This window comes from Talpa occidentalis, unplaced genomic scaffold, assembly GCF_014898055.3.
Source record: "Talpa occidentalis isolate TD23 unplaced genomic scaffold, MPIMG_talOcc4v2.1 talOcc4.16, whole genome shotgun sequence".
Taxonomy (NCBI): Eukaryota; Metazoa; Chordata; class Mammalia; order Eulipotyphla; family Talpidae; genus Talpa; species Talpa occidentalis.
Genome location: NW_023601653.1, coordinates 21,567,216 through 21,586,552, shown reverse-complemented (window position 1 = coordinate 21,586,552; position 19,337 = coordinate 21,567,216).

Below are 19,337 nucleotides of genomic sequence, written 5' to 3'. Positions count from 1 at the left end.
GAGATATGTAATTCCATTGTGACAATTATCTTGCAGCTTTGTCTTTTCTTGTTTATATGTCTGTCTCCACCATCAGACTATAAACTGCTTAAGGACAGCAGAGTAGTTATTCATGAGTTATTCACTGAATGAAAGGATTTTAAGTCTAGTCTTAAGATTAAAACATCTTGGAGAGTGAAAGTTTGCAGGAAATTATATGTTCATGCATACAATAGATCACATACTTCGTGTATTTACTCTAAAACATGATCTACAAGCTTTGCGTTTGTGGACAATAAAGAAGCACAGAAAAGAATAATGGATTACAATTAAAACATTTTTAAGCCAGGGATATTTACTATAAATGTATATTCAAAGCAAGGAAAATATTAAAAGGAAGAGAATCTCTGCTCTACAGGTCATAAAAAGCAACATGGTTGCTGTAGCTGAAACTTAGACTTCATTGATATTTCCTGTAGCAAAGGCCAAAGAAAGGACAGTTACAGTGTTCATTGTCATTAGACAGGGTAAGAAATGATGACCTAGATCTAAAAGAAATACTTTAGGTAGAGTACTAATTAATCACATGAATAATAATCCTGTGTAGCATCCCCAGAACAGATATAATAAAGAATTTTATAAGGCTTTTATTCATCTTCTTCCCCTGTGAAAACCCAGAGGGGAAGAAAATATTCAGCACCAGTGTTTCATAACACTTCACACCAAGGATATATTTTCTATACTTTATCCCAGAGGTGAGCAAATTATGGACCCGGGCCCAATTCAGTCCACTGCCTAGTCTTATAAATAAAGTTTTATTTGAACACAATCATCATGGCCATTCATTTACTTAGTGTCTAGGGCTACTTTCATGCTGCAACAACAGCACTGAGTAGATGACACAGACTGTATCACCCACAAAGTCTATCATGGAATTATCTCAGGGTTGAGGCTATAGTGGATGTTCAATATATACCCCTCTTCTTAAAATTAATAGCACATAAATTGTTACATGGTATTTTAAACAAATGTGGATATGTCCATCTCTGCACATGGCAGAATTGGAAGCATTAACAGAATGTCTCACATCAGGTAAGTTATCAATCATAGGTATTTATATAAGAATAAGTTTAAACACTTCTTAAATATATAACCTATATATTTTCCAAAATCCTACTATATTCACACTGTGTGAGTGGCTACAGAAAAAGATAGAACTCAGTTCCTTTAGACAAAAGGCCTTAAATCTAGTTGAGGAAGCATATAGAATGGGAGCCCATAAGACATGACTTAACCATAATTATAAACTGAAAAATTCTTAATTCTAAATGAATAAAATTGAAAATAAGTGAACCATTGCCATATGGTATTGAATTCATTCTCCATAAAAATCAAACAGGAAAGAAGTCAAGAGGCTTGGAGGCCAACCTCACTGTGAAGTTTCCTAGCTAGAATGTAAATTATTTTACTTAACAGTGTTAAATAACTTGTTTATTTTGCTAGATTGCACATGCTTTGGTTCTTGAGGAGCCTGAAATAATTATCATTATCATACCATTGCTAACAACAAGTAGCTTTTTTTTTTTTTTCAGAGCCAGAGTTTCTGTGAAAAGGGTTCAACAGATGTTGAACTCCATTTGCATTTTAAGGGTTTTGGAAATAGTTAAAATATAATATTTAAAATACTCCTAGCAATTATATGCCAGATGTTAATTTATTAGAAACCACAATGCATTAATTTATGTTTAGTTTGGCTCACTTTTGAATGGGTCACAGAATAAGAGGTTTTTTTTCCACAAGAGTATCTTGAGATTACTAAGTGATTTTCTAAAAAACTCTCATGTGCATCTATGTCTGTGTGTAAATCAAGATTTTTTGATAATGTAAAGACATACAAAAAATACTAAAATGAATTAGATGCTAAGAATTGCATGAAATACATGTCTCATAGTCATTCTGATTCCAAATTTTTGCATTAATCAAAATAATTCCATTAGCAGGGCACCTGCACCCCTATGTTTATAGCAGCACTATTTACAATAGCTAAGCTTTGGAAACAGCCCAAATGCCCAAAAATAGATGACTGGATCAAGAAGATGTGGTACATATATACCATGGAATATTACTCAGCATTCAAAAAAGATAAACACATGCAATTTGCAGCAACATGGATGGCGCTGGAAGGGATCATGCTCAGCGAAATAAGCCAGAAAGAAAAAGAAAAATACCAGATGGTCTCACTCATAGCAGGAATCTAGAAAACTTAAATAAGGGACCAGGAAAATGAATAATAGAAGAAAGTGATAATCAAAATCAACAAAAAACTATGAACCAGAGACACTCTATGGGGGATAGGGGGTGGGAGGGGAGGGATTGGGGTCAAAATAAGGGGGTTGCAATTGTATGGGGAATATAAAAATAAAATTTATTATTAAAATAAATTAATAAATTCAAAAAAGAAAAAAAATAATTCCATTAGCTTAATTTATTCACAATCTAATGAGAAATATGCTCTGTTTGAACTTACAAATGTATATTTACTAATAAAATGCCATTTATTTTTAAATATAGAGTTCCACTTAAGATTTCACTTGAAAGGAATCATTTCTTCTAAAAAAAAAATCTACTAGAAGAGATGATCTGAAAAGTTTTATCCAAATCAAATAGTGTCTGATTCTCAGAGCAAAGTTCTGCTTTACAACAGAAATATAAAACAATTATGTTGTATTCTGAGATTTTTTTAATATCATGTACTAGCCACATCGTATGTAAGGCAGCTGCCAGATTCTGCTTACTAGTGATAAAATATTTGCTCTTTCCACTTGGTTTTGCACAACACCTGCAATTTAATCAGGATGTTATTGGGTGTGCCCGAACTTCCCTGTCAACATTACAGTTTTGGGCAAATGCCAATCTGTAAGAGATTTTCATCTTGAGACTGTTTCCCTTCTTGCAACATCGGTTGTACAGTTGCCAAAAACATCAACCTACTGAGGGAACATCCCTTTTTATTCACTCCCATCCATTTCTGGACTCAAATAATAAACACTTAGTACCTACATCCCTAAATCAAGCCTTCTCTGTCCACTTCTTAGTAACTCACCTAAAACAAGCCTTCCCAACCTCAAGGGTCCATATTTTTTTCTACATGTTCTTCATACCCTGAGTACAAAGCTACTCCCTATTTTTTTAATTTTTGCTATTTTTTTTTTTCTGTCAGAGAGGATTCTCATATAATATTTGGGACTTCCAAAAATATCTACTTCATTTTCCTGTGAGAACTCATCCCTTTTCTGTAGAGGAGCAAAATCATCATTTCTGTTCATTCCCTCTGTGGTATTTTAGAGTGTTAACCTCTCTGTATCAACAAAGAACTCTGTCCTGGCTTTTTCAGTGGACAATTCTTGTTAAGTGTGTTCAGACCCAGGAGTCAATTTCCTAGTGAAATGAAATGGTAAGAGAGACAGTTCTGATTTAGAACAATGATTCAATGTGTTCAAAGAACAAATCCAAATTGAAATAATGTTATTGAAGATAGGAATGGTTTCCTGAGAAATAAATGTATAGGCATGAAAACTGTATTTATTGAGGCTGGCCTGTGTTGTATTAAAAAGGCTTTTTTCCATCACTATTTCATTTTTAATATCAGAGCAAACTTTGATTGTTCAAATTGCTCAAGATGTTAAATATTTATACATTCTCGGAAGTCTTAAGAGGAAAATGCACCTAATAGAAACAATCTGCTGGACTGGTCAATAGTCCCAGTTTGGACTGTGGTGGACAATGTTATTCAATCTGGTGAATTATTTACACTTGGATATTTTAAGGGGTAGAAATATTTGATAGCTAAATTCTGCCATGCAATAATCTTTATAACATTGAAGATAAAAATAATATGAATTTTTCTTCAAAACTATCTTTTTAAAAATGTGTCTATTCTCCTGGTATACTCATCTCTATTGTGAGGAGCACAAAATAGAGGTTAGTTTACTTTCAAGTCTAAAATATAATAATATTAAATGAGATAAACAAGTCCTAAGCTTTAAGAATAAAATCAAAACTCTTTATTATGACCTCAACACACTTCCATATACCCAGGCTTCTCTCTTCCTGGCTTGTTCTGCACAAACCTCTCTGGGCTTCTCCCCTTCTTCAATACACCTGACTTCAGAATTGCTTAGAGACTTTCTACTTGCCATTCCTTTCTCTGAACTGGTTTTCCCCAATTCTTCATAGGATTTAAGCACAGGAGCAAGAACGTTTTAAAGCAGAGAACCAGGAATATGAATCTCAGAACCAAGTCAATTGATGTATATAAATGACTAGAATTCAATAATGCTAGAACATTGTTGTTTGGGTTGCCATTGTTACCTTCTGTTCTCAGCTCAGATATTACTTACCCAAATAGACAGGCTTCCTCTGAACTTTCAATGTAGAGTATTTCCTGCCACCCTTCTCCAATCACTCTGTCACTTCTTCCTTTCATTTTCCTCCCTGCAAATGAGGATTGCCTGATGAGAAGCATTTTATAGAAAAACAAAAAGGCTGGATGGACTGGCTTTATTTTACATTGTCAGAAATAACTTCTCTAGTCTCTACAAGTAAAAAAAAAAAATATGTTAGGGCCTCCCTGGTGGCACAGGTGATAGAGCGCAGCACTGTGAAGCTGTCCGCAGCCTCTGCAGTGCAGGTTCGATCCCGGCCTGCCAGCGAGAATCCCACATGGCGCAGCAGACCTCTCCTGTTGTGCCCACTGCTCCCCTCAGCAGTATATATCATTAGTCTGCCTGTTCTGTTACCTGTTCTGCCTCTGATGACTCCTCTCACCCTCCCATGCATCTGGCCTGTACCCTGGTTCTTGTGTAAAATAAAAAAAATAAAATAAAAAAATAAAAAGAAATTAATCTATTCTAAAAAATATGTTAATTCTGTCACAGCAATAGTGATGATAAGGCAACATTTATTTTTAAATCAGTGACATACCAGCGTGAGCGACTTTACAGCAATGTGGCTTGGTGTTTATAAGGAAAGGGTCCAGAATAAGGAAACCCATGATTATATACAACATACTCCTTTCCTTCTAAGCAAGTTAAGGCAGTGATATTTCTTGGAGATTGTGATCAGAACAGAAATAGGAAGACTTCTTATTTTCAAATCTAAGATACTTTCATTGCAAAGTATATAATATATTTGAGTAGGGCAGATGGGGACTAGGAAAGCCTTGGGAGTGATATTCAAGACTCATCTCAGAGACCATAATTCTCTATTCCTTATAGATAATTATAAAATGACTTTATGAAAATTATCACTCAAAAATTTTAAACTCTAACTAAAAACATAAATCCGTTCCAGAAGATGTTAGATGAACTCTTGCACAATAGACCTAGTGAATCATTAAATTTCCCTAACTTTGTGTATCCCCTAACTTTGGCAAATTATCCTTCTTGGAGATCAACCAAGAAGGCAATGTCCTTTGGTGCCCATGTGATAAAAGTCCTGGGGTAGAAATGACAGTTCTCTGAGCACCCCAACCATAACATGAACACTCTATTACTCTGATATTCATTTTCTCAGGTTGTTCTTTTACTCCTCCCATCTTCAGACCAAATGAGTAAGAAAGGCAACATGGCCAATGTAATGTGTATTTTGGACAGGATATTTTGGAAAATCAGTTCTTCCTACCCACACTTTAATCTCCAATTACAAATCACTTAGCTAAAGATGTCAAATGTCCCTATCTCTTGATTTCTCTGACAGCAATATTTCCACCAAACACTCTCCCAATGCCACTCACCATAAGACAGTTGCAGTCATCAGAGGCATTCCAGCCCTCTCATTTCACAATCATCCGTTTTACAAACAAGAAAGCTAAGCTAAGGCACCATGAACAACTTATCAGGTTTATGTCAAATCACTACAGATACTGAAAGTCATGCCCACAAATTCATTGACTCATGGATGAAGTGAGAGACAAGTTGCCTCATTTTGTGCTTTGAAATAACCAAGTATTTATTCTCAACTTTGCTCATATAAGTCAAGAGCAACCTGACTCTTGTGTAATCATTGGATTGGGAGAAAGGGAAAGTACTGTGAGGGCGGGTAGGAAGCAATTAGGAGCGAAAAGGCAGGGTGGAGTGGGTGTGTGGCTAAAGCAGAAAAGGGTGCTGCATGGGCTGTGAAGACACAGTGGGTCCTTGGGCCAGCTCATCTGACTCAGCCCTAGGAAATAGATCATTATCAACTTTGACTTTGGAAAGGAAATTTTGGAGCCAGAGATGAGTATGAAACACTTGGTAGACAAATAGAATAGATCTTCATGTTTACATATATGTTTATGAAACATTCGCCCTGCACAATATGTGTACTAGGAGCCTTGAAAATATTAGCTCACTTAATTCTTACAACAATCCTATCACTGTTTTCACTTTAGGACTAATTAAAATAAGCTTGGAGAAATGAAGTCTCTTGCTTCAGATCCCTTAGCTATGACACAAAGAAGTCAAGATGCTAATTCAGGGTCCCTGATTCTAAAGCCTGAAATAGATAGCTAAGCCTCCCATAGGGGAAAAAAGTCTTTGTTTTCATAGTGAAAAATTGTGCACCTGTATATACACTTGATTTTGACACAGAATACTCTTTGAGAGCACAGATATTTTGTTGTTTGCTTTTATATCTCTGTCGTCAAAGTGGCCTAATCCAAATCTTGCCATACAGCAGGTGTTCAATAAATATGTTTTTTTTATTTTTCTATAAATGCTCACACAGGCAGCCCATATACTAGCTGTGATTAATAACAGCAGCAGGAACTGGTAGATCAATGGGGGCAGGGCAATCTCTGGCCCTTCTCTTTATTCCCCTTTGCCAGTACCTCAGTGTAGGAAAGCAATCTCATGTAGATGACTGGAAAGATTTTTTTTGCTTTATTTTAAGAGCCTTTATCCTAGACATTCCCAGAAGGCAAATTCTGAAACTAATCTTAGTTCATGACTTTGTTCAAAAAATTAACCACACATGGACAGGTGAGGCTATCCAAATATTTGAGGGCGCCCTCTATCATGAAAGACAGACCAAAGAGATAAAAAGTGGGATGACATTGGACTTAAAAGAAAAACAGATCAATTCAGTGAACAGGAAAATGCTTTGGGAGAGGGGAGATTTAATAAATAACTTTGGGAAGATGAGAAGATATTATATTTATAAAACAAAACTGAGATACCACCTTACACGAGTGAGAATGGCACATATCAAAAAAACAAGCAACAACAAATGTTGGCGAGGACATGGTAAAAAAGGAACTCTCCTACATTGCTGGTGGGAGTGCAAACTGGTCCAACCACTATGGAAAGCTCTCTGGAGGTTCCTCAGTCTACTAAAAATGGAGCTACCATACGACCCGGCAATTCCACTCCTAGTGATCTATCCAAAGGACACAAAAACATTGATTCAAAAGAACACCTGTACACCTATGTTTACTGCAGCACTGTTTACAATAATTAAAACCTGGAAACAACCCAAATGCCCAAAAATAGATGACTGGATCAAGAAGATGTGGCACATATGCACAAAGGAATATTATTCAGCAGTCAAAAAAGAGAAACTCATGTCTTCACAGCAACGTGGATGGAACTAGAAGGAATTATGCTCAGTGAAATAAGTCAGAAGGAAAAAGAAAAATACCGGATGGTTTCACTTATAGCAGGAATATAGAGGAACCAAATAAGACATCAGTGTAAAAAAATAATAACAGCACAAAACACAACAAAGCAAAAACAGACAATTAAAATCAGAGACATCCTGCAGGGGAGGAGGAGGGAGAGGGATCAGAGGGAGGGAGGGAGGAGCACAAGGGACTGAGGTGATGGTGCACGGGTGCATTGGTGGAGGAAACTCTATGGGGACTACACCTGAAGGGGTGGGGGGAAGCAAATATTGTTTAAAAAAATGAACAAATAAAAAATAATAAAAATAATAAAATTTTTTTTAAAAATAAACTACCCGGTTCAAACATTCATTGTACATGGGATTATAAAGCCTTGTGAAAATCACCAAATGTTGATTTGATAAATTATATTTGATCAATTTGATACTAAAAACAAAACTGGGAAACTGAAAAGACAAGAATTTTGTTACAGTATCCTTAATGCCATTTTGTGTGTCTCAAATATTCTTTAATTTTTGAAGAGAGAAAAATTTCCCAGACCAAAACTGACAAGCCTTATTACTAATAAAAACATATATACTATTAATTTTTATGTACTTCAAATGAACTTGTAATAAAGAACTAGGACAGAGATGAAAAATGATTAAAAAAAAAGGAAGACCTCTAAAAATTGAAATGATAGTAAGAAAAAAAGTCAATACATAGATTTTATTTTTTTAACTGATTATTATTCATTCATTCATTCATTTATACAAGCACTGGGTACAGTCAGAAGCATGGGAGGGTGAGAGAATTCACCAGAACCAGAGTGGGGAGCAGAGCAGGCAGAAGGACTGAAGGACACTGCTGAGAGGAGCAGCGGGCGGCAGGAGAGGTCTGCGCGCCATGTGGGACCCTCCTCTGGTGGCCGGGGAGCAGCCGGGGATTGAGCCAGCACTGCAGAGGCTGCAGGCAGCTTCGCAACCCAGCGCTCAACTGCTGCGCCACCGGGGAGGCCCCAATACATGGATTTTAAGACAAAATCCAGGACTATCTCCCAGCAAGCCAAAGGAGAAATGAAAAACCGGAAAACAGAATAAAAAAAGAAGAGAATCGATCAAAATATCTGACATCAGAACAACGTGATTTCCCAAGATACACACTAAAGTTCCAGCTGTCATCTTATTTCTCTTCTTCCCTTCCCTTTTATACCCACTATTTCTAGTTCCTTTCTGCCCTCTCTCTTCACCCATTCCTATCTGATTTTCACCTCTCCTCTTCATTAAAACTATTCTTAACAAACTCTCCAAGCAGGTCATTTTTCAGTTCTCATCTTACTTTGCTCATCAACAGACCTGACAGAATAAATCATTCCCTCCTCCTTGGAAAATATTCTTTGCTTGGTTTGTGGAATTCCACAGAAATCTGCTTTACCTCCTACCTTCCGGGCTACTTGTTCTCATTCTCTTCTGCTGATTCTTACACAGCTCAGTGATCTCTAAATGTGGGCAGTGTCTCCAGGCTCATCCCTTAGATCTAATCTTGTGGTCACACACCACACCTATACAGATGGCGTCCATATCTATATCACAACCCACATACAGCACCTCAACATGCAGAACTACAGCCAAACCAGTATCTCACACCAGTAACCAGTATCTCATACTTCCAATACCCAATTCCAAGATTCTACCTTACACTTTCCTCCCAACTCTCCCCCAAATTAAAAACACAAACAACCTTCTGTACTTTTCCCCTTTCACGTCTGGCAATTTCTTACATTAGGTTCATGTGAAAACATTGATGCTATCTTCCTTCCCCTTTAACTCACACCTCAGATGTGGCCTGTCAGAAAATCATGACACCTGCATCTTCAAAACATAGAGAACTCAACCACATCTCACACTCCTCATAGCCGCTCCCTTGGTACAACCCACTGCTGCTTCTCTTAACTGTCAACACACCAGCAAAGTGATCCCATAAGGAAGAACATCAGATAATTGTCCTCTTCCATTCAAAACCCTCCAATGGCTCCCTTCCTACTTACAAGGCTGTGAGCCTTACAATAATTTAAGCCTCAATTGCTTTTAATAGCATCCCCTCCCACACTCTCATTTGCCTTTTTCCCTGTAGTCATCCTGGCTGCCTTGCTGTTTCTTAAATATATTTGTGATGTTTCTTCTACCTGGAAGACTTTCCCCCCAGAAATCTACAAGGTTACTTCTTTTAGGTTGTACTCAAACCTCATTTTGTTCACTGGAGTTTTTATTGGCCACCATATATAAAATTGCAATGTACACTCACACACCCCAAGCCATAATTCCCTTCTGGGTTTAATCTTTTCTTTATCATTTATCTCTAATAAACTTTTAATTTTACTTATTTATCTCTACCAGTGGAATTTACACTTCATGAGGAGAGGATGTATATTCTTTACGTTTGCTGCTGTGTCTTCATAACTTTGAAGAATGCACAAACTTAACAAAGATATTTATTGAGGAAGGAAATCACCAAGAGTATAAAATTATCAAAGATATAATTCAAGAAAAATTCTTCAAACTTAAGAACCTCAATTTACAAATGGACGTCTAGGATCCATTGATAAATAAAATAATACCTGCATCAAGCACAAACATGAAATCCAGAATGTCAGGGAATGTTACAAAAAGATAGTAAAACTTGTTGCGGGAAAATAATCACTTGTATACAAACAGCTGAAAACTTGACTGACGTTAGATTTTTCAGAGTAATATGAATCATTAGACAAAAATTTGAATGCTTTTAAAATTCTGTTAAAATTTACTTCTAATTAAAAATTCCATACCCAAACAAATTATCTTTTAAATGATATGAAGGCTAAAATAAGATCTCAGATATTTAACACTTAAAAATAAATTACTCCTATGTACCTTTTCTCAGGAAGTTACTGGATGACATGCTTTACCAACATGAGGCAGTTTACCAACAAGGAAAAGGAAAGCCATCGGATCCAGGAAATAGAGAGTATAAATAAATTGTAAGAACATCAGGATTAAGTGGCAACCAGTTCAAATTGAAACAAGAGAACACACTACAGTAGGAATCTCAAACACAAATTTTTAATAGTGGGAGATCTTTTTATACTCTGGGAAGATTCCTACACTGGAATAGAAAATTAACTGAACAAAAAATAATCCATACAATTTTAAACTCCAGGAAAGAACAAAATGTAAAATCATGCTTGTTGGTTTTGTGGGGGATATGAAACATTTATAGATAATTTAAATTTTCACATTAGGGCCTCCCTGGTGGCGCAGGCGGTTGAGCGCCGCCCTGTGTAGCTGTCCGCAGCCTCTGCAGTGTCAGTTGGATTCTGGCCAGCCAGCAAAGGTCCACATGGCGCAGCAGACCTCGCCTGTCTCGCCCGCTGCTCCCCTCAGCAATGTATCTCTTCAGTCTGCCTGTTCTGTTCCCGGCTCTGTCTACTGTGAATCCTCTCGACCTCCCGTGCATCTGGCCTGTACCCCAGTTCTTGTATAAATAAATAAATCTTTAAATATAATAAAAATAAAAATAAATGTTCATGTTAAATTCATTTACATGATAATTTAAATTCTGATTATTAATAAAAAATTTAACACATTTACACACATACATACACACACATACTAGGAAGGGAAAGTGTATTTGTCTTTAGTACTGCAGAAAATTAGAGTCCAATAAAAGGATTAAAATACTGAAATTTTATTGGGGATCGCAAATCCAGGTCAATGAGATGTAGGAATAAAAGTGTTAAATCTAAAAGGATGGTGTAGGCTAAATGGTTTTTCAGGCTTTTCTGCCCTCCCACCATTAGGATTGCCCTGATTGATGGGGCACCTGTAGTTGTTACATTGTTGCCAACTATCTTGTTTACTTCTGTGAGCCATGGGAGGAATATTGAGAGATAATCACCAAAAGAAAGCCAGAAGAAGCAAGAGAGAAGCCCAGAGTGAAGACTTACCCAGGGTTGGAAGCCTGACTGCCTCCTGGTCCCCCTGCTTGCTGTGTACCTGGTTGCTGCAATGCATGTAAAGCTCAATAAAAGCGTGAGAAAGCCACCGAGGTCTCCAAGACCCTCCTTTACCTGTCTGCCTGATCATAGATAACCTTCACTGTGCCTATCCTGCCCCTACAGATGGGTGCTACTAAAGACCATATGTTACATGTTATCCTCTGGTAGGTGAGAAATCCCCCAATCTGATAATTCCCTCATTTCTGGCTTGTGTCATACTCTGCCCTTCAGCAGCCACTAGGGATATTGAATCTCAAATTCTGAAGAGTAGAGAGCTAAGTCCAGAAGTGGTAGCAAATGCCAGAAATATTGGTTAGTTGACTCAACTGTGCTGCTGGTAAAGAGGAAGGGCCCAACATTCCAGGGCCAATGACTGGTTATCTCCTAGAACAGCAGCACAGCCTGGGGCGCGCATGCACTGGGGGAAACTGAGGAGGCACATAAGACTTGCACCTAATAACAGAGAGTAAACCAACATGGCAGAAAGAGAGGTCAAGGAAAGTAAATTCCAACTTTATAGCAGTATTTTCAGTTAATGTCTAAATGTTTGAAACCCCAGAAGACAGGTTAAAAAAGAGAAGCATCAGAAATACCAATTGTGGAATCTGGTGGCCACCAGAAAGTATCAGTTTGCCAAGAAAAAAAAAAAAAAATGAACAAAGTTGTACTATGGTATAGTGCCTGGATGGGCACAGAGCAGGTTATCTATGATCTAGCAGATGGGGTAAAGGAGCGTCCTGGAGCCCTTGGTGGCTTTTTCAGGCTTTTATTGAGCTGTTATGTGTAGAGCAGCAACCAGGTTCACAGCAGGCAGGGGTTGGGAGGGGGGGCAGGAGGCCATTAGGCCTCCAAGCCTCCAGCAAGTCTTCACTCTGGGCTTCTTCCTCTCTCTTCTGGCTTTTTTTCTCCTCTTGTCTCTCTCTTGCCTCTTCTGCTGCTTCTCCTGCTTCTGCTTCTCTTGGGTGACTCTCCCAATACTCCTCCCATGGCCCACAGGCATAAACAAGATAGTTAGCAACAATGTAACAACTGCAGGTGCCCCATCAGGCAGGGCAATCCTAATGGTGGGAGGGCAGAAAAGCCTGAAAAACCATTTACCCTACATAAGGTTTCCATGATTCACCGAGGTTCACAATGAAAACCTTCTGTGCAAAGAAAAAGCAATGGAAATGGCAACCACTCTTCCATCTCTCAGTAGCGATGGTGCAATGAGGTCTGTAGAGGTTGAACATAGGAGGGAATGGTTGGAGAGAAGTCTGGGTAGGTCGGTTGAGGGTGATAGCCATAACAAAGATGATGGACTTGATCCTACAGAAGTTGAGCGGTCAGTAAGGAGTTTGAAGCAAGAGAGAGATATGATGATCATATTCATATTTTAGAAAGAGCATTCTGACTGTGTAGAACACATTAAATGGGAAAAACCTGAAGATAAAGAGTCCCTTAAGAAGCTAGTGGAAGGCCTCCCCCGTGGCGCAGCAGGTTGAACACAGCACGGTGAGGCTGTCCACAGCTTCTGCAGCATGGGTTCGGTTCCCAGCCAGCAAGGGAGATTCCCACATGGCGCGTCAGACCTCTCCTGACTCGCCCGCTGCTCCCCTCAGCAGAGCTTTCGGTCTATCTGCCTGTCCTGCTGCCTACTCTGTCTCTGGTGAAGCCTCTCACCTGTACCCCAGCTATTGTATAAATAAAAAATAAATCTTTTTTTTTTTTTTTTTTAAAAAGAAACTAGTGGAATAACCAAGTAGAAAGCTAAAAGGTACAAAGTATAGTAGAAAAAGGAATGCAGACCTTTGGTTGGTTAGGATCTCTAGACCAACTGGGACCAATCTCCCTTATGAGGCATTAGGGAGAGGTTAAGGATAAGAGCTGCAGGAAGAAGTCAATTGTCGCACATAGAAATCAAAACATATGGTGCTACTCTTAGGAACATCATCCCAACATGTCTTTCTACATAATCTAGTGTGAAACTCTGCAGAAGAGTCTTCTATTCCTGCAATGAATGTATCATGCAGTTGACTAACTGCAGTCACAGTTACTTCTTGAATATGTTAAGTGAATATTTATGATGACAAGCATGCAGTTCTAAATTACTAAGTGGGAGTAAGTTCCTGTGAAAAGTGACCTCTTAAAGGAAGAAATATTTTTAAATGCTAACTCCTCCTCATGCGACATTTCTTTCCTACAAAAAAAGAGTCTTGCTGTTACCCATCCTGAGAGTGTTGTTTATGACCTACTCATCTCATTCTGTACGTCAGTATTTCCCTCTCCCACACTCAGGTACAATTTCTTTTCCTTCTATTTCATCATGCACACTGCTGGCAAGTTTCTTTACTAAATCCCATTTTGATCACATTACTCGGTGATCAAAGATCTTCAGGCTTTCTCTTCCCTGTAGCATAAATATATGCATGCTGTAGAATGTGCTTTCTACCTCATCACTGTTAACCGCTAATCATCTCAACAATCTAGAAGGTATGATCATTGTCCTCATTCTAATAATTAAATGATCAAAGGCAGGGACCTCCCTGGTGGCGCAACAGGGTAAGCACCGCACTATGAAGCTGTCTGCAACACCTGCAGCACGAGTTCGATCCCTGGCCGGTCAGGGAGAGACCCACATGGCGCAGCAGACCTCTCCTGCCTCGCCCGCTGCTCCCCTCAGCAGTGTATTTCAGTCAGTCTGCCTGTTCTGTTCTCCACTCTCTCTGGTGAATCCTCTCATCTCCTTCATCTCTGGCCTGTACCACAGCTCTTGTATGCATAAATAAATCTTTAAAAAAAAAAAAGGAAAAAAAATGATCAAAGGGGAAAAAAGCAATTTCTGAATCAAAATTTCTCTGCTTCCCCACCCCCTTTATTTAGTCTGTTATAAAAAATCCTTCAAAATCTCTATACCCCAAAGCTGTCTTCTGTAAATCTCTCTTGAAATGTGGTTTTAAATGGAGGAACTTATGAACCCCACTAGAACCCCTTCGGGTAGCCATGAGTACACTAAATGTACATAAACCCCTAAAAAAGTGCATAAATTTTTGCATTAATTTTTATGTGATCATTTTTGGGGGAGAATTCTTAAAGGTTTCCATAACCTTTCAATGTGAAGAAAACTACCCCTGCAGGGAAATTCTGTTCAAGGAGTTGGAACTACCTTTTCTCTCCTCTCTGTTCTTTCTCTACTTCTTCCCTTCCACCTTGGATGACTTTTCGACTCACACAGTCAACTTTTTCTCTAATATCAGGCTCACATTTCTCTTCCTTCAGGTAGTCTTGGCAGATATACATGTCACAAGGGCCGATTTCTCCTCAGCACTGTAGCCCTCATGCCTTATATATCAAATCTAGAAGGGTTCCCTCCCCAGCTCCATGCAAACATAAGCTACTCTACATAACTAAAGTTTAATGGTATAAAGTGAATAACCAATTATTAATTTTATGGCAAAATATTTTAGATTTCCCAGGCCCAAAATACAACCTACCAAAAAATCATACCAAATAACACATAAAACCTAAAATAACAATAACATAGCAAACATGGGAATGATAATGCCCAGCCTGCATATAACAGCTAGGGAAGGAGATCAGTGGTCACTTTCCCAGCTGCAATGTTCTGCTTCCAGTATGACTGTAGCAAAGCAAATGCATGGATGCTATTTTTGATTTTCGCTTTTGTTGTAATTATTTCTATTAGTGAAAACAGGTATAATGCAGGTCCTTCATAAAGCACAGGTCCTTCATAAACCACAATGCAAACCTTCCAAAAGTGGGGGGTAACTATAATTAATGACAGGCCACCTCATGTCACCTCACCTCATGTATTTTTATACACCTGGTTATTAGGCAACACTTATTGTTATTTGGATCATCATTTAGATTTTAAGAATCTAGCACCTTAGATCTGCTCATACTCTCCATAGTTTCTTGTCCAGAGCTCCAGACTGCATGGATGTCCAGTAAATATTTATTAAGCTGGTTTGAGACTTGCACCTACTCTTCATAAAAGTACAAGTGCTATTCACGTGTTTATTTCGTGGACATCATGCAGCAGGTCCTATCATGGGGGTGGGCTGATGGGAGTGTTCTCCACCCAGAGAATCTAGAGGTAGCGGAAGCTCTCTCTGGTCAGGACCCTATGCTCACATTGGGCCTCCCAGTGAACTGAGAGTTTCAGAGGGTTTCACAAGTGCAAAACACAATACGGAGTCACCTGGAGGTGGAGCAGAGTAAGGAAAGAGGTGCTGTGGGTACCAGGAACAGAGAGAGGCTAAGTGGCCCCACACAAAAGATCTAATCAATTACATGGTGGGGGTAAAGCCAATCTTCCTTTATGACAGAGAGACAAATATCAACATTTGTACTACATTGGCTTGTTATCATTCAACAAATATCTATATGAGGTTTATTGTAAGATACAGAAACACTAAGAACAGTGCAAATCTTAAATATATCACAATTTTAACTTGGTGAACTAAACCAATGGACTTATAAGACTTCCATCTCTATTGCTGTGAGGGCCACGTCACCTTGCCAGGTGCATTCCATACTAGCAACTGTGGGTAGGGAGAGGGAGCACGCCTCACTTTCCAGATACTTCAAATCTAACTGGTGGGGAAAAGTTAGATACATAAACATGGTAATGTGTGTAGCTTTACAATAGCAAATACTATTCCTTAATTATTAAATTTCTTTTTTTTAATGACATTGTAAAATTTTTATTGCAGAAAAAACCTCCAAGTATTTATTTGGTAATGCTATGACACATTCTTTTCTAGAGTATTTATGAGAAGAAATTCATCAGAAGCATTTATGACTACTGATTTATACCCCTGGCATCAAAATGACTCTAAAAAATAAACTCAAATTAGTGGAGAACACATTAATTGTGGGCAAGCATAACAGACTATTAACATTAAAGTTCAGAGAATGGTAATATTCAATGAGTTTATTTAATTATATTTTAGGTTACACAAAGTTTTAGAAATATTTTCATTGTCTTAGAGCCAGGAATATATAATTAGATGGACTAACTTTACTGAAAATGAGTATTTCAAATGACCTTATGCAAGATGCTATTTATTACCTTGTGTTAAAGTTACTTTTAAAGAAAAAGATTTACTATTCCAAGTAGACAATTTATAAAAACTTTCATTTAGATAAAAATGACATCTTTTTGGGGCCTCCCCTGGTGGCGCAGCGGTTGAGCACTGGGCTGCGAAGCTGCCCGCAGCCTCTGCAGCGCCGGTTCGATCCCCGGCCACCAGTGAGGGTCCCACATGGCATGGAGACCTCTCCTGCTGTACCCACTGCTCCCCTCAGCAGTGTATTTCATCAGTCTGCCTGTTCTGCTCCCCGCTCTGGCTCTGATGAATTCTCTCACCCTCCTATGCTTCTGACTGTACCCAGTGCTTGTATAAATAAATAAATAAATAAACAAATAAATAAATAAATAACATCTTTTTGTTTTTCTTTTAAAAAAGAAAAACCAATAAATGCTCATTATAAAAACTTTAAATCAAGAAAGCATATAGTATAAAGGAAGATAAAGAAACAAAACAAACTAAACAAAGCCAAACTCTTAGACTAAAAGGACAAAATTGTAGTCACCAGAAAGACGGGGGGGGGGGGGGGGGGGAAGGGGGAAAGAGGCAGGTAAATCAGGGGAAAGAAGCCAATTATATGCAAAGGATGGAAACTAAGCAGATGTCAGTCGACTAACGTATACACCTGAACTCTATGTACTAATAGGTCTTCAATCATGTTTTAAAATATTTATTTTTGAAAGCGTCTTGCACTTTGACAGAGAATGTATGAAAGAGTTTTGACATTTACTTTAGACTGGATTACCCAAGAAAGCAAGCTGAGGCACAGAGTAAATGCTAATGCTTTTCAATGGATTTCTTATACCAGGGCAGCAGGAGTAAGAGAAAGGGACCCTTGACAGTGAAGGATTAAAAGCTATAAAAAGCAGTACATTCTCATGCTAGTTAGTCAGTGACGTAAGCAGTCATGTGACTTCAGGCTGCACCGAGAAGCCATGCTTGAGAGAGAAATCATTATACCTTCTCGATTTTACTGTGTATCTAAAATTGTTCTATGCTAAAATTGTTCTAAAAAATTAAATCTAATTTTGGGTAATAAAGGATACTCATTCATGTGCATGTAAACTCACCTACGTGTATGTGTTCATGTTTGTATATGTGCGTGAATATGAATATATGTTTTATGTATCTATATACATCTCTTTCTCAACATTCTGTGGTGGAACAATAAGAGCCTTGGAGTCAAGATAGACTTAGGACCAAATTCCACTTGCTTCACTCACTGAATGACTTTCCAGTTCTTATGTGATAAAATAGCTATTTCAGCATAACATCTACTTCAGAATTTTCCATAAGGATTAAAAGTAATGAAATATATAAATGCCCCAGCAAAAGGTCTATCAGATAGCATGCTGATCAGTAAATTTTAGCTGCCTCCTTGTCTCTATGACCATGAATTCCTTGAATCCAGGATCCAGGCATATTCATCTTTATGGTCTCAGCTCCTCCTCCATTCTAAACACTCAGTAAATGTTTGTTGATTACAGTGGAATGATGGAGAACATGTAGATCTAGAGTACCAGTTACTAAAGGAGCTTGAAGAGCTTGATGATTTCCTTCCCACTGCATCTAAAGACAGTGTAGGAAGCTCATTTTAAAGTGGCATAGGATCTTTTGAAGAAGAAATCATAAAGAAAATTTTCCTTCTGGAGGACTGCTCAAATTTATTTTCTGATAATGTTCTAAGTAAAGGTTATTTTTCTTTGTGATAGTTTTATTTAGGGTGGCAATTCCTGTAACATCCCTTGAGGGAGGATTATCTGTTTTGTTTTTCTATAAATACAGAATAAAATTCAATTAAAATGCAGACAAGATCTGGGAACTAAATCAAAGGTTTGTGATTCTATCTTTTACCTTTCCAAATTACTTCTAGGAAAATCTTTATCACTAAAAATTTTATGCTAGCCAGTTATATCAGTTTTTTTGGTTTTGTTTTACTCAAATTGTACCTTCGAATCTTCATCACTAGTTTTTGTGCATGTGGCTTCCCATGTGTTAAGAAAATGGGCAGAAGATGCTATTGAACCATCACGTGTTTCTGAAATGTGGGACTTAATTTCAGTCATACCCAGGCAAAGACAAAATATAACTCTAGTAAATGTAAAACATTTGATCGTTATATCCTTGAGATTGGCCAGATCGCAATCAACTGAACTTCCTTCTACCTAATTTTAACTCCATTTGAGAATTACCCATGATAATTTGACCCAGGTCTCTTCACAAAGTAACATTATCTTAGAGTTTACAATTTTGTTAACCTCTGTGGTTAGAAAAGGGAGTAGTTCAAATCTCTCCCTAGATTACTCTGAGCTGTGACGGTTTCCTTTGGCTGGGTTAAGCTTTTCTTATTTGCCTTTAACATGGCAAATTCAGTGTGGCCAATGCAGCCTGATGCAATGTCTCTGCAGGAAAAATACCATGAAGGAGACTTATTTGTTTATATTAAATCACACTCAGCAGCAAACTAGAAGAATGAAGATTGTTTAAATCAAAACTACTAAGCAACTGAGGAACTCTTTTGAACAAGTTCAAATCAGAAGATGAATTAATTATCAGTTAAAAACCTACATGATACTCAATTACCTGATTGAAT